Below are 15,231 nucleotides of genomic sequence, written 5' to 3'. Positions count from 1 at the left end.
TTCACATCAGTCACCAATCTGACAACTAGCTACACAGGCAGCCCAATCAAAAGACCAAATAGTGAAAAGATCAGAATAGGGCTGCCTGTGTAAATGCAGCCTATGGGAGAATCTTAATTGCATACTCCTCCCGTCCTCCTCAAAATCCATTGGAGGAGAAGGTCAGAGGGGAGGGACCTCTGGCTTCTCATCCAATGGGTTATGAGGAGAGAGAATGCAAGAAGTATGCAATTGAGGTTCTCCCAGTGACAATGGGGGGGTTCGATTTAATTGTGCCTGTGCAGGCATGTTTTGCACTGGCTGAAAGTTGACTACATTCGATTTGGAACCGGGCTGCCTCTCTGGCATGAGCCAAGTGTCCCGACCTGTCCGATTGCAAAGTCGGCTCAAAACAAAAGTCACGTAATTAAGCAGGTAAAGTAACGAGAAGGATTCTGTTTTCACATGCGAAAGGGATTGCTTTTGATAACGCTTTGTCCGCCTTACCAATGAATTAGTTTGACAATTTTGAAAATGTATTTTTGGGAAAAGAGCTGTACGATGCACCCTGGCCAGCGTAATAACACTCCCTCATTGACTGTCATTCCACAAATCAGGCTGATGGCACAGCACAAAACTCTGTAGCTTGTAGTTGACTCATCTCACAGTTTTAGCTTTAATTTAAAATGTGCCTAGGACTTTACTCAGATCTGTGAATGATGCAAAAACATCTTTGTTCTGTAAACCAAATGGCATGTACAGTTTTTGAACGGAGCTATATTAAAGAGCCCAACTGAATTTATAGCAGATATGTCTGGGCTTTGGTAATGGTGTGAAAAGGCAAATTCAGTGAACCTAACTCGACAAGGGTAATTGGACAGGATGTATCTCATACTTGCCCTGGCTGTGACCAGTACAGTTTCTTTCACATGCAATCCATTTAGGACAGAAGTTCAGCAGAAAATCCCTGAGAAGGTAATCCTGGATTTGATTATTTGGATTACAGTTATGCTTTTAAAACCTGGTGCATGAGGTAACAATGCTGTTTGCAACACTTTCCTTATTCAGCTTTCTCCAAATAGTCTTGAGGATAAATGATTCAAGCTTATTTTGTATTTCTCCTTAACAGCCACCCCAGCTTCAGAGAGAACATTTTATTACTGACGTGCTCTTGTTTTTGTGGTTGCATTTTGCCCTTGTTTGAATGTGTTATTTTTCAAGGTTTCTCTATTGCACTGTGTTTGTGTTCCCTTTGACTTGACTATCTGCTCTGTCACCTTTTCTCCTCCTGCCCCTTGTGAATGGTGTGGATTCGCTTTAACCACTGCAGAGCCTTTTTACATGTACCATAATGTAATTAAGTATGTGTAATCAAGATTAAAACTACTGTAAGTTTTGTACTGTATTGGAGAGTCTATTCCAAATAAATAAACTTTACTTGGCTGGCTGATATTTCCTACATTGCTAAATAAGAGTCAGATATTTCTAAAGAGGAGAAGCTCTGGGTGGGCTACCCTGTAAAAAGATAACATATGCCATCAGAACAGTAGTCCACAATCACACCATGTAATAACAGCCAACGTTAGAGGAAAAACAGGAATGGCAATGTTAATTTATGGATATGGTTGAGTAGTCTCTTAAATGCATGCCGATATCTAGACAGAAGACTTTGTCCAGGCCACAGGTGTCAAATTCATCCCATGGAGGGCAGTGTCTATGGGTTTTCACTCCTCCCTTGTACTTAAAGCCTAGTTTCAAGCAGATCAAGAGTTAACCCGCGATAGCCAACACCCGCATAGCTGATGTTTTGGCGGTGTCTGAGGTGTAAATGCGTTAACTGTGAAATCGGTGCGCAGCTGCTCTTGATCATTGACACAAAACCACACCCGCCCACTCGTGTTAGAAGTTCAGAACGAGAACGTGTAGGCGGCAGGTAGCCTAGTGGTTCGAGCGTTGGACTAGTAACCGAAAGGTTGTAAGATTGAATCCCTGAGCTGACAAGGTAAAAAATCTGTCGATCTGCCCCCGAACAAGGCAGTTCAAATCAAATGTATTTATATAGCCCTTCGTACATCAGCTGATATCTCAAAAGTGCTGTACAGAAACCCAGACTAAAACCCCAAACAGCAAGCAATGCAGGTGTAGAAGCACGGTGGCTAGGAAAAACTCCCTAGAAAGGCAAAAACCTAGGAAGAAACCTAGAGAGGAACCAGGCTATGTGGGGTGGCCAGTCCTCTTCTGGCTGTGCTGGGTGGAGATTATAACAGAACATGGCCAAGATGTTCAAATGTTCATAAATGACCAGCATGGTCAAATAATAATAATCACAGGCAGAACAGTTGAAACTGGAGCAGCAGCACGGCCAGGTGGACTGGGGACAGCAAGGAGTCATCATGCCAGGTAATCCTGAGGCATGGTCCTAGGGCTCAGGTCCTCCGAAAGAAAGAATTAGAGAGAGCATACTTAAATTCACACAGGACACCGGATAGGACAGGAGAAGTACTCCAGATATAACAAACTGACCCTAGCCCCCCGACACAAACTACTGCAGCATAAATACTGGAGGCTGAGACAGGAGGGGTCAGGAGACACTGTGGCCCCATCCGATGATACCCCCGGACAGGGCCAAACAGGAAGGATATAACCCCACCCACTTTGCCAAAGCACAGCCCCCACACCACGAGAGGGATATCTTCAACCACCAACTTACCATCCTGAGACACGGCCGAGAATAGCCCACAAAGATCTCCGCCAGGGCACAACCCAAGGGGGGGGGGGGCGCCAACCCAGACAGGAAGATCACATCAGTGACTAAACCCACTCAAGTGACGCACCCCTCCTAGGGATGGTATGAAAGAGCCCTAGTAAGCCAGTGACTCAGCCCCTGTAATAGAGTTAGAGACAGAGAATCCCAGTGGAAAGAGGGGAACCGGCCAGGCAGAGACGGCAAGGGCGAGAATTGCTCCAGAGGCTTTCCGTTCACCTTCACACTCCTGGGCCAGACTACACTCAATCATATGACCCACTGAAGAGATGAGTCTTCAGTAAAGACTTAAAGGTTGAGACCTAGTTTGCGTCTCTCACATGGGTAGGCAGACCATTCCATTAAAATGGAGCTCTATAGGAGAAAGCCCTGCCTCCAGCTGTTTGCTTAGAAATTCTAGGGACAATTAGGAGGCCTGTGTCTTGTGACCGTAGCGTACGTGTAGGTATGTACGGCAGAACCAAATCAGAGATAGGTAGCAGCAAGCCCATGTAATGCTTTGTAGGTTAGCAGTAAAACCTTGAAATCAGCCCTTGCCTTGACAGGAAGCCAGTGTAGGGAGGCTAGCCCTGGAGTAATATGATCACATTTTTGTGTTAAACCAGTTAAACCACTATTCCTAGGCCGTCATTGAACGTAAGAATTTGTTCTTAACTGACTTTCCTGTTTAAATAAAGGTAAAATAAAAATATATACAGTACCAGTTAAAAGTTTGGACACACCTACTCATTCAAGGGTTCTTTATTTTTACTATGTTTTACATTGTAGAATAATAGTGAAGACAAACTATGACAAAACACACATGTAACCAAAAAAAGTGTTAAATAAATCAAAATATTTTATATTTGAGATTCTTAAAAGTAGCCACCCTTTGCCTTGATGACAGCTTTGCACATGCTTGGCATTCTCTCAACCAGCTTCATGAGGTAATCACCTGGAATGCATTTCAATTAACAGGTGTGCCTTGTTAATTTCTGGAATTTCTTTCCTTAATGCGTTTGAGCCAATTAGTTGTGTTGTGACAGGGTAGGGGGGTATACAGAAGATAGCCCTATTTGGTAAAATACCAAGTCCATATTATGGCAAGAACAGCTCAAATAAGCGAAGAGAAACAACAGTCCATCATTACTTAAAGACTATCTACCAACCTAATCGAGGCGTAAATTACATCTCACATTCCAGTATTTGAAATGTAAACCAGGTTACATGCGATTTATCTTAATGCGACTCCGTGCACCCAATGGAAAGGTTCGCTTTAAGTATAATTCCAGGAGCCACTTGTGGATTTGACAGCTCTAACGCAGCTTCACCTCGACACCGCCAAAACAACTGCTATGCGGATCTGATTGAATAAAGCCCTAAGGTCACTGATTAGTTAGGAACTCTCCTCACCTGGTTGTCTAGATCTTAATTGGACAAAATGCCAGAGCTTGGTGCTTGAGTATTCACTCTGGGCCTGAAGCGGGGTGGTGGTGTGTAGTCCTTCCTAGCCTCTGTGGAGGGGTTCTTGACCACCTTACTGTGGAGGGCATAGCTCACACAGTAGTGCAGCTTCACATACTGTAGAGCTTGGGAAAAATGTAGGCTGCACAGAGGAAAGGATGTTTGAGTATGAAGTGTAATAAACCACTGATCTGGTGGATCTAATCAAGCAAAAGACAGATGCTTCAGTGAAGTGTCATTCAATGATGGTCCTGGGGACCGACAGTGTGCCTAACAGCATCACTCATGACGAGTTACCCTCAGACCAATCTACTCACAATCAAACACGCTAGCCTCGGAGATGTCCCTGACAGCAGCAGCCTCAACAATGTTCTTGATGACAAACTTTTTGATGGCCTTGTCCTTGGGCATACGGCGAGCACAGTTGCTGCAGCGGATGGGCTTCACATGCCCACGGCCCTTCATGGCACGACCGCAGTTCCTTCTCTTCTTAGTCTAAACAAAGGCACAATGGATGTCTTGAAACATGAGCACAGAGGCTCACTGTCAAATTATTCACAAGGGTTTTTCAACTCCAGTCCTGGGGACCCCACTGTGTGTGCAAGTTCATTCCAGTCAATTAGGTACTCCAATTTCACTTAAGTGCTGTGTCAGTAATCTCAGTATAGAATACTTTGTTACACACAAACCTAGAGTGCAGAAAAATAACCAACCTGCAATGTACCGACTCTTTCTTGAGAAACCAAAACCAAAAGACAAAACCCATGTTTCAAGCAGCCTCAAGTTCAGCTTACTCAACTTGAGCATTATTCAGCCTACATAAAATGTGTTCATATTTACATTTCCTACCTGAGCATTTCCTAGCAGTCCAGTGGTCTTTGCCAGAACAAGTAGGTAGCTCGTTAGTTGGTCCAGAGTTGTGCAATAGTTAATTGCATAAACTTAATTAATCAAGTTTTTTTTACACTTCAGAACATAAACTGATTGGATGTCAATAGGGGGGGAACTGTACATTTAAAACCCACCACCTTATTCCACTACTTTACCCTATCTGAACCTACCCCAGGCCAACAATCTGAGAGGACAGGACACTGCCACTCAACACACCATGTACCTCTTCTAAAGTCAAATCTCATACCCCCAAGTACTTCTCTGCAGCTGCCACCACAACATATATTTTCTGTGATTTAGGTTCCATCTCTGCGGTACAGTTGATAACCATTACTAGGAACGCTAAGAAGCCAACCTTACTGAAACATATATCACTCATTGGCCTATCCCTCTGTTCTGTCACAGATCTACTATTCACGGGGATCCTCTCAGAATCCCTCACCCTTCATCCACCTTCCTCTACTTCCTTCACGTCCTCAGCATGCAACATCTTCTCTGACCCTGGCCACATCAACCTGCTTCTCTAGCACCCGACACCTCCGACCCCCAGCAACAGACCGAACTAACTATATCTCTCCAGCACTTAATATACCTCACTGCTCCAACACCCTCGAAGGACACAGAAAGGACTCATATACATTTGTCTTATCAAATTAATCAATGATTTACTTATTTTAGTTCTACAAAATAAACAATTGCGGAAGGATATGGGGGCTTAATGTATCTTTGTCAGTTTTGGGGTGGCAGGTTAACTGCCTTGTGGTTAGAGCGTTGGGCCAGTAACCGAAAGGTTGCTGGGTTGAATCCCAGAGCTGACAAGGTAAAAATCTGTAATTCTGCCCCATAACAAGGCAGTTAACCCACTGTCCCCTAGTAGGCCGTCATTGTAAATAAGAATTTGCTCTTAACGGACTTGCCTACTTAAATAAAGGTTAAATAAATAAAACATTTGTAGTCTTTCATTTCCCATGATGGATTTTCATGAATGCGCAGTTTACAAGCATTTGTTTGTTGTATTACAAATGACATTTCTCTGTTTCTCTGTTGATCTATGATGTTACAAATTTACTGTCGCTTTGGCGATCCAAACCTTCTGTTTAATTAATTGGACATAATTTCAATTTGTTAGAGGGAAAAAACATGCGTCCATATTTTCCTGTCTGTCCTGGACAGCGAGACATGTCTCCATGCACCCCTCGCACACAGAACCTGGCGTAGTCGGCCCTGCCCATCACACGTTTTCATTGGTTGAGGCGCATTCGCATTCCACCACCTCGACACCAAAGACGTTCTATCTGTCATGGTATCTCATCCGTAAACACGTATATATAACAGATCAGCTATCTTGCATCTCTAGCTAGCTAGTTGGCTAACATTATAGGTTTACAAAGTCATGTCTAACAGTCATAGCCAAAATCACATCACGCCGCCTCAGAGTTGTATTACCAAAACGGTTTGAATGTACCGCTGGCAATATTTTTATTGGATGTTACATTTCAAGAAACTTTAACCACACTGCTAACCATATGCCTAACCCTAACCTTAAATTAAGACCAAAAAGCAATTTTTTTGTTTTCATTAACTTTTAAGACATAGACAATTTTGAAGTTATGGCTGTGGTGATTAGTGGAAACCCTTGGGTGCTGTGTGTGTTCATCACTGTTTTCGGACCGGGTAGGACACATTTTGCTGCGATTTGTTCCATATGCTAGTTTGCAACATTGCAGAAAATGTTGCAATCCATTACGGTTACTAGTTACCTGTCCAAAATTGTAATCGGTAATGTAACTTTTGGATTACCCAAACTCAGTAACATAATCCGATTACATCTCGTTACTTTTAGATGACTTTCTCCTTAAGAGGCATTAGAAGAAGCAAAAAATGTATGTTACCAATTGAACGACATCTATTGCAGGATAAATCAATGTTAAAGTTTACATAGCTGGCCATACGGATGTTAAATTATACTTTGTGTTGGTTATGTAGGCTTCTTCTAACCCATCGATTTCTACTACATATAATATGATTAAATTATATCTTTACATGAAAAACCAAAGTCTATCAGAATTCCAGTCATCTTGATCGTCAAGATTAGGACTGGAAATATGGAAGTATAGATTAGCCAAACTGTTTTAGCTGAGCATGACCCCAAAACTAAGGACTTATTAGCCAGCCCTACTCTGTTCATGATTTTTTTATTGAACCTTTATTTAACTGGGCAAGTCAGTTAAGAACACATTCTTATTTACAATGACAGCCTACCCCAGCCAAACCCGGACGACACTGGGCCAATTGTGCGCCGCCCTATGGGACTCCCAATCACGGCCGTGATGTGATGCAGCTTGGATTCGAACCAGGTACTGAGGACTGATTAGGCTCATTGATTCGTGTTGAAAAATAAATGTTGTTCTCATGGAAAGGCATGCTTTGAGCAATACTGAAAAGTGCTATTTACATGTGAAAAATTAATGCCATGTGCTGCATTTGCTATAGGCCTATTGTTTACCTTTTTGTTGGTGACACCTTGATATATTTTTTTTATTTAACCTTTATTTGGGACTCCCAATCACAGACGGTTGTGTTACAGCCTGGAATCAAACCAGGGTCTGTAGTGACGCCTCTAGCGCTGAGATGCAGTACCTTAGACCGCTGCGCCACTCGGGAGCAAATCCACAGATGAAACAATAACAGATGAAACAATAACAAAACGGTTGCCCCGCCTCTGTTTTGGTAAAATGCTGAGGGATGGGCCTGGAGAAGTGTAACCACTCTCAGATGAATAGGCAGAGCTATGGACTGACCATCCATGATGAGGCTATACAGTGTTTGTTTACATTCACAATGTTTACAAACATTGGTGTAAAACTAGTTTATATTTTGGGTTCTCATGGAGTGGGCCAATTGAACTAAATTCATGAGGCATTTATTGGCCCATTATTGTCATTGAGAAAACAGAGAAGCGCCAAAGATTTTTTTCACAAACATCCTTTCTGAATTTAAAAGTAATCATCTAGTTTTTCAAAAGTATCTGTAATCTGATTACAATATTTTTGCTGGTAAAGTAATGGATTACAATTACAGGTTTTTGTAATTTATCATCTCAACATATGATTTTAAACATAACCTTAACCACAATACTAAACTTATGCCTAAATTTAAATTAAGACTGAAAAACAAATGTTAGGTTTCGTACATTTTTAAGATACAGACAATGTTTTACTTTGTGGCTGTGGTAACTAGTGGTCACCCTTGGGCTGCAGTCCAAACACGTTATTTTGACCTCCTCAGCCCTCGCACTAGTCACTTTCCCTCAGGGGGAATCCCCATCGAAATAGATGCAGTTTGATTACCATCTTAAGTGGAGTTCCAATTCACAAACGTGGCTCCCTCGGCTCTTGATTTAGCTTGAAGGAGCGAGTGAAGAACTTTGATCACTTGTGGGGTTGACATGACCCACAATTCACTGCAAACTCTAGTCACGTGTCAAACTCCAGTAGACACGAAGTGTCAAATTTAATCAACAGGGCTGCATTTTCGGCATGTCAGTTAAAATTATAATGCTAGCTTGCTAAAAAATATAGATGCCATTGATTTTAGAGTTGGCAAATTGGCTTAGTCTCATAGTGAGGAGCCTATAAAACGTAACTAGCTTCATAAACATTTTTGGGAATTAAAACATTTATTGGAATAAATGACCAAACTATGAATCTAGATAGCCAGCTATGGGTAACTGTAGCTAACTATCTTAGCTTGCTAGGTACATTCATTGATTTAGGTTGGTTGTTTTTAAGCTCAACTTCAAGGTTTCCAAGGATGTTGCCAAATATGGTAGTGAGAGGAAGCCCATTGGCCGGCAGTGGGAGAAGATGGAACGAGATGGATTTTGGCCGACATTCTGCAAATTTTCTCACCGATAAAACATTTGATATCAATTCAGTTTTCTGTTCCCAAAACTAGAATGTGTTCTGGACAAAGTTTTGTAGACTTTGCAAAAAAAAATGCGTTGTTTAGAAGGAGTGCAAAGGCGAATTGAGTTATTGCACACTCGCACTTCACAGAGGTGACGTTCCCTAACGGAATATGCAGACGTATGCTAGCTCGTGCTTGGCTCTACCCACCTACTTGTTTGTTCTGCCCACTATGACTCATTTGTTCCCATTGGAAACGATAGGCTGTGGTCTATCTTGGTTTAGTTATAAAAATAATCTTAGCTTGGAGTACTGCGTGTTAGTTCATCACTGTTTTAAGACTGGGTACGACACATTTTGCAGAGAGTTGTTCTGTATGCTAGTTTGCAACAATTGCAGAAAGTAAAAACTGAATTCTGTTCTGTCAGAAGTGTGCTCTATACATAAAATTGACATACGTGAATATATTTTGACGAGGTTTTAATCGCCGATTTCCAGGCCATCCTCACGCACTGTTGCACTTTTTTCTTCTGGTAAAATTCTATTAACATAATTTCGCACAGCTCATATTTAAATCATCATATGTAAACATTAAAAACGGCATAATATGTGTTAAAAACAGCATTGAATATTAGTTTAGTGTTAATTAAAAACAATAAAAAACAACCTAAGACAAAAGTACTTAAAAAAAAAGTGGTGTGTGTGTGTGTGTGTGTGTGTGTGTGTGTGTGTGTGTGTGTGTGTGTGTGTGTGTGTGTGTGTGTGTGTGTGAAAAATTGACTTACTATGACTGAGATATGTGGGAGGCACGCCAGGACTACCAGAGAACCCGAGATGACATCAAGAACAGGGTAGGGGACGGTGGAGGGTCTGTGGCATCAGTTCCAACAGGCCCTGGGCTGCTACAATGAGGCCTCAGAGAACCATCTCATGGCCATCGAGTCGCTGTGGACCCTCGACCAGCGCAGCCCCAGGGAGATCGACACTCAGATGAGGAGGCTGCAGAAGATGCAGGTCAGTGTAGGGCTACAGAGACTACTGTTCCTATAGGGGCCAATTCAGACTTAGGAAATCTATGCCTTTTTTATGTGTTTTGATTTAAGAACTTCTCAGTATTTGGTATTGAGACTTGCCGTATGCAGATGCGTAACAAACTCTTTGGTTGTGGCGCCCTTATGCTCACTGAACAAATGTAATTCAACCACCGAAAACCTTCCCACTTGTTGACCGAAAGATTTTCTCATTAAGTTTTCATTCAGTAGATTTTTCAGTACATTTATCAAAAGCCATCCCTTTAAATATGGTGTACCTTTAATTCGAATTTTCCCTACAGACTCACTAGAATATATAGCGAGAACGTTCTGATTATCAGGAATCATTGAAGAAAGCCATCAAAATATACATATTTGACTCCGTTTAGTAGATAAAAAAATACTCTGATCATGTAGAATATTTAGGGTTAGGAAAGTATTTATGTATTGACCTACTTCATAAAAAAAAACAGTGGCTGCGGTGCCGGATTTTTTGGAAACCGATTTGCCATGGCTATTGATATGGAGATGTCTGCGCATGTGCATGATTTTTTTTAACGTACCTGCTGCCCACTCTGCTGTCTACGTAGCTTCTTCTCAGTGTTCCCACTATCGGGGGATGAAATGTCAGGTTGTATACCAAAGATCGTCGACATGTTCGAACTATGCATTCCATGCCTCAAACCCGATTTTATGTTATTTTCATTATTTTTTCAGCATGGGTGTTAGGCTAAATGCAGCTATTTAGACAAGCAATCTTTAGGCAATTATATCAACCACAAGCAAGACACATACAGGCAGTCAAAATATAGATTATTTTGTCATTATCATTGCAAACATTGGCTAGTTATTTTTTTCAGCAACTCTCGCTACCATACTGTATGGCAGCATAACTATGAAGATTATCATAAAACATTGTAGGCAGTCTAAAGCAGTGTTTGACAACCAATGGAAAGAATAATAGAAGATGAAAAAAACTAACTCGCCCATTGTCAGACTGGTTACCGGTCCATGCTCGGGCTGCCTAGAATGATCAGCAGTCCAGAGGTGGAATAGATAGGTAGCCTACTTGTGCAGTACTTGCATGATCATTGAGAAGCGAAATATAAATTAGTAGTGCCTCTTGTTTGGTTAAAATGCAGATTGTTTTTGCCCCAATGCAAAACTCAAGTAGGGATTTTACATTATTTTTCGGAAACTCAATTTTCGCAGTCACGGATTTAAACAAAAACTGGTTTGGAGAGCCTCTAACCACGAGATAATTTGGTGAATAAAAAAGAGGTTTGATTCAACATGAAAGTCGCCATATTCAGTTGTTCAATCCATTAAATATTGAAAGGGGAGACAATTGTACAATAGTGGTTGAATAGTCCTATCTTAATCCTCGCTGAAGATGGAACTGTGATGAACCGTGCACAACGCTCTTGGTTTAAACTGCCACATTTGGTCTGCGTTCCATAATGATTCAAATAGGCTACATGTCCCAAATTATTGCGCAATTTGTAATTAAATAGTATCCATTACTGCTAGCAACCCCCAGCAACAACCATATCGACGTAACAGCGTTTACAGAGGTAAATTAGGCTAAAATAAACAATGGAATGGAATGATACGAAATGAAGGGATCTAATCCTAAATTGGCAGTTAAATATGTGTGGTTATTACTTACGGTCGCTACTGACAGTGGCTAATAATATTTAACATAATACATTGTAGGAAACAGGAAAAGTTGGGGAATACAATTAAAACATTCTAGAGTGCACAAAGGTTCAATTTGGCGCCACTGTCATCCTGCTCGGTTTTGCCTTGCATCTCCAAGATTCATCCCTAAAAGTTATAAAGCCACATCATTTTTATTCTGCATAGTGGCACAGCATTTCATATTTCACTATGTGAAAGGGACATACTGTAAATACCTGTCATATTGAAATGTTTTTCAGTTTGCAGCCATATGACTGATTTCACCTTTGTCTCCAGCGATCATAAGGTAAAATACAAATTGCTCGAGTTTATTTCAGGTGCGTAAAGGTGGTGGAATGATGAGGGAATTAAATTAAGGTCAGAATACACTGTATCTGTAGAATCTGTAGACACACCTCTGCCACACCTCAATTTCTGTAATCTCATCCCTAAACGTCTGGCACATGCGTTTCCCTATGCTTAAATTCAAGGTCAGAATATGCATAGAGAGAAACCAGCCGAGAGAAAATTCATTTTTTTATGGACTTAAGTTCCATTTACAGGCGCGTAACTCGTTCTGAATTCCCCTATAAGGAAAATAGGGTCAAGAGGACTACTCTGTGCAACAGTCTACCATGTGAAAATAGAAAACTCGTATTGCTCATCTCGGTAAATATATTTTCAACGTGATTGTATTTACTCTAATGAGTCAGAGCAAGAGTATATTTATTTGAATACAGTTCTGTATTCATGCTTGCTCTCTATGCTTTCAGAAAATATTCATACCCTTGACTTATTTTATTTTACATTTATTTAACTCGGCAAGTCAGTTAAGAACAAATTTCCTATTCCACATTTTGTTGTTACAGCCTGAATTTAAAGTGTACAAAATATTTTTTTCTCACTCATCTACACACAATACCCTATAATGACAAAATGTGAACATGTTTTTAGTCATTTTTGCAAATGTGTTGAAAATGAAATATAGAAATATCTCATTTACACCCCTGAGGTAATACATGTTAGAATCACCTTTGGCAGCGGTTACAACTGTGAGCCTTTCTGGGTAAATCTCTAAAAGCTTTGCACACCTGGATTGCACAATATTTGCACATTATTCTTTTAAAAAGTCTTCAAGTTCTATCAAGTTGGTTGTTGATCATTGCTAGACAGCCATTTTAAACTCCTGACAAGCCCATTTAAGTCTAAACTGTAACTATGCCACTGAAGAACATTTACAGTTTTTTTTACAATCGCTTACACACTAAAAGTGGTACTTGAGGCACACTCCGTGAAAGCATTAACCTCTTGGATCTCCACATCCCGGATCCGGGAGAATTGTCATCAACTGACACTAAGTGTACCTAATCTTCAGACCAAGTCTGCAAAACTGCAAGCACGTTATCTGCTTTACACTCAGTCTACAATTTTAAAACACTTTTTTACTAAACACAGTTCTCTACATTAGACATCTTTTAAAACTAACAGATCCTGTGTTTCATTTGGAAAACACTGCCATTCAAAATACCACACTCATTTACCAATTACCTACACACTGTGCTCACGAGTGAAAACACTTATAGCTAATTTCTTCACTTCGAAATCAGAGCTTGTGATGTTGATGAGGTGCTGTGGCCAGACCCAAATAGGAGACAGGATGCACTCTAATTGTTTTTTTCTTTATAGTAACAAGCCTATTTGTTTATCTTGTACTGTATTTGTTTTGTCTGTTACTGTTCATCCTGAAATCTGGATGAATATACAATGTTTTGAGAAAGAAATACATTTACAGTTTTTGGCAATTGCTTACATATGATTTCTGAAACTATGGCTCCTTTTCTCTAGACTCTACACACAAAACCCCAAAACACACACAACATGCAAAATGTCACACATCTCTTGCAAAACCAAAACTTTAATTTCAACGTATTTTAACTCTTCTCAAAATTGTGTTTTTGCATCAAAACTCTACACACAAACCATCAAATGATTAGCTCTATTACACGTCAACTACACATGTCAACTACGGATGTGACAAATGTATCGGATGTGATCACTGCTATCTTGTGTCTTTTGCATGTTCAGTGTGAAGTGGAGTCCATGGCAGTTCATCATAGCACACACATGTACATGTACAGTGGGGCAAAAAAGTATTTAGTCAGCCACCAATTGTGCAAGTTTTCCCACTTAAAAAGATGAGAGAGGCCTGTAATTTTCATCATAGGTACACTTCAACTATGACAGACAAAATGAGAAAATAAATCCAGAAAATTATGGTGGAAAATAAGTATTTGGTCAATAACAAAAGTTTCTCAATACTTTGTTATAAACCCTTTGTTGGCAATGACAGAGGTCAAATGTTTTCTGTAAGTCTTCACAAGGTTTTCACACACTGTTGCTGGTATTTTGGCCCATTCCTCCATGCAGATCTCCTCTAGAGCAGTGATGTTTTGGGGCTGTTGCTGGGCAACACAGACTTTCAACTCCCTCCAAAGATTTTCTATGGGGTTGAGATCTGGAGACTGTCTAGGCCACTCCAGGACCTTGAAATGCTTCTTACGAAGCCACTCCTTCGTTGCCCGGGTGGTGTGTTTGGGATCATTGTCATGCTGAAAGACCCAGCCACGTTTCATCTTCAATGCCCTTGCTGATGGAAGGAGGTTTTCACTCAAAATCTCACGATACATGGCCCCATTCATTCTTTCCTTTACACGGATCAGTCGTCCTGGTCCCTTTGCAGAAAAACAGCCTCAAAGCATGATGTTTCCACCCCCATGCTTCACAGTAGGTATGGTGTTCTTTGGATGCAACTCAGCATTCTTTGTCCTCCAAACACGACGAGTTGAGTTTTTACCAAAAAGTTATATTTGGGTTTCATCTGACCAAATGACATTCTCCCAATCTTCTTCTGGATCATCCAAATGCTCTCTAGCAAACTTCAGATGGGCCTGGACATGTACTGGCTTAAGCAGGAGGACACGTCTGGAACTGCAGGATTTGAGTCCCTGGCGGCGTAGTGTGTTACTGATGGTAGACTTTGTTACTTTGGTCCCAGCTCTCTGCAGGTCATTCACTAGGTCCCCCCGTGTGGTTCTGGGATTTTTGCTCACCGTTCTTGTGATCATTTTGACCCCACGGGGTGAGATCTTGCGTGGAGCCCCAGATCGAGGGAGATTATCAGTGGTCTTGTATGTCTTCCATTTCCTAATAATTGCTCCCACAGTTGATTTCTTCAAACCAAGCTGCTTACCTATTGCAGATTCAGTCTTCCCAGCCTGGTGCAGGTCTACAATTTTGTTTCTGGTGTCCTTTGACAGCTCTTTGGTCTTGGCCATAGTGGAGTTTGGAGTGTGACCGTTTGAGGTTGTGGACAGGTGTCTTTTATACTGATAACAAGTTCAAACTGGTGCCATTAATACAGGTAACGAGTGGAGGACAGAGGAGCCTCTTAAAGAAGAAGTTACAGGTCTGTGAGAGCCAGAAATCTTGCTTGTTTGTAGGAGACCAAATACTTATTTTCCACCATAATTTGCAA

General features: G+C 41.0%; 1 pseudogene; it reads right to left on the bottom strand.

Annotated features, from left to right (window-relative positions):
- Nucleotides 1–4,150: 4,150 nt before the first annotated feature.
- Nucleotides 4,151–10,672, bottom strand: LOC110493234 (annotated as a pseudogene).
- Nucleotides 10,673–15,231: the final 4,559 nt, after the last annotated feature.

The sequence above is a fragment of the Oncorhynchus mykiss genome, chromosome 17 (assembly GCF_013265735.2).
Source record: "Oncorhynchus mykiss isolate Arlee chromosome 17, USDA_OmykA_1.1, whole genome shotgun sequence".
In the NCBI taxonomy this organism is placed as follows: domain Eukaryota; kingdom Metazoa; phylum Chordata; class Actinopteri; order Salmoniformes; family Salmonidae; genus Oncorhynchus; species Oncorhynchus mykiss.
Note: the sequence above shows the minus strand (reverse complement) of the source record. Positions and strands in the feature narration are given on the sequence as shown.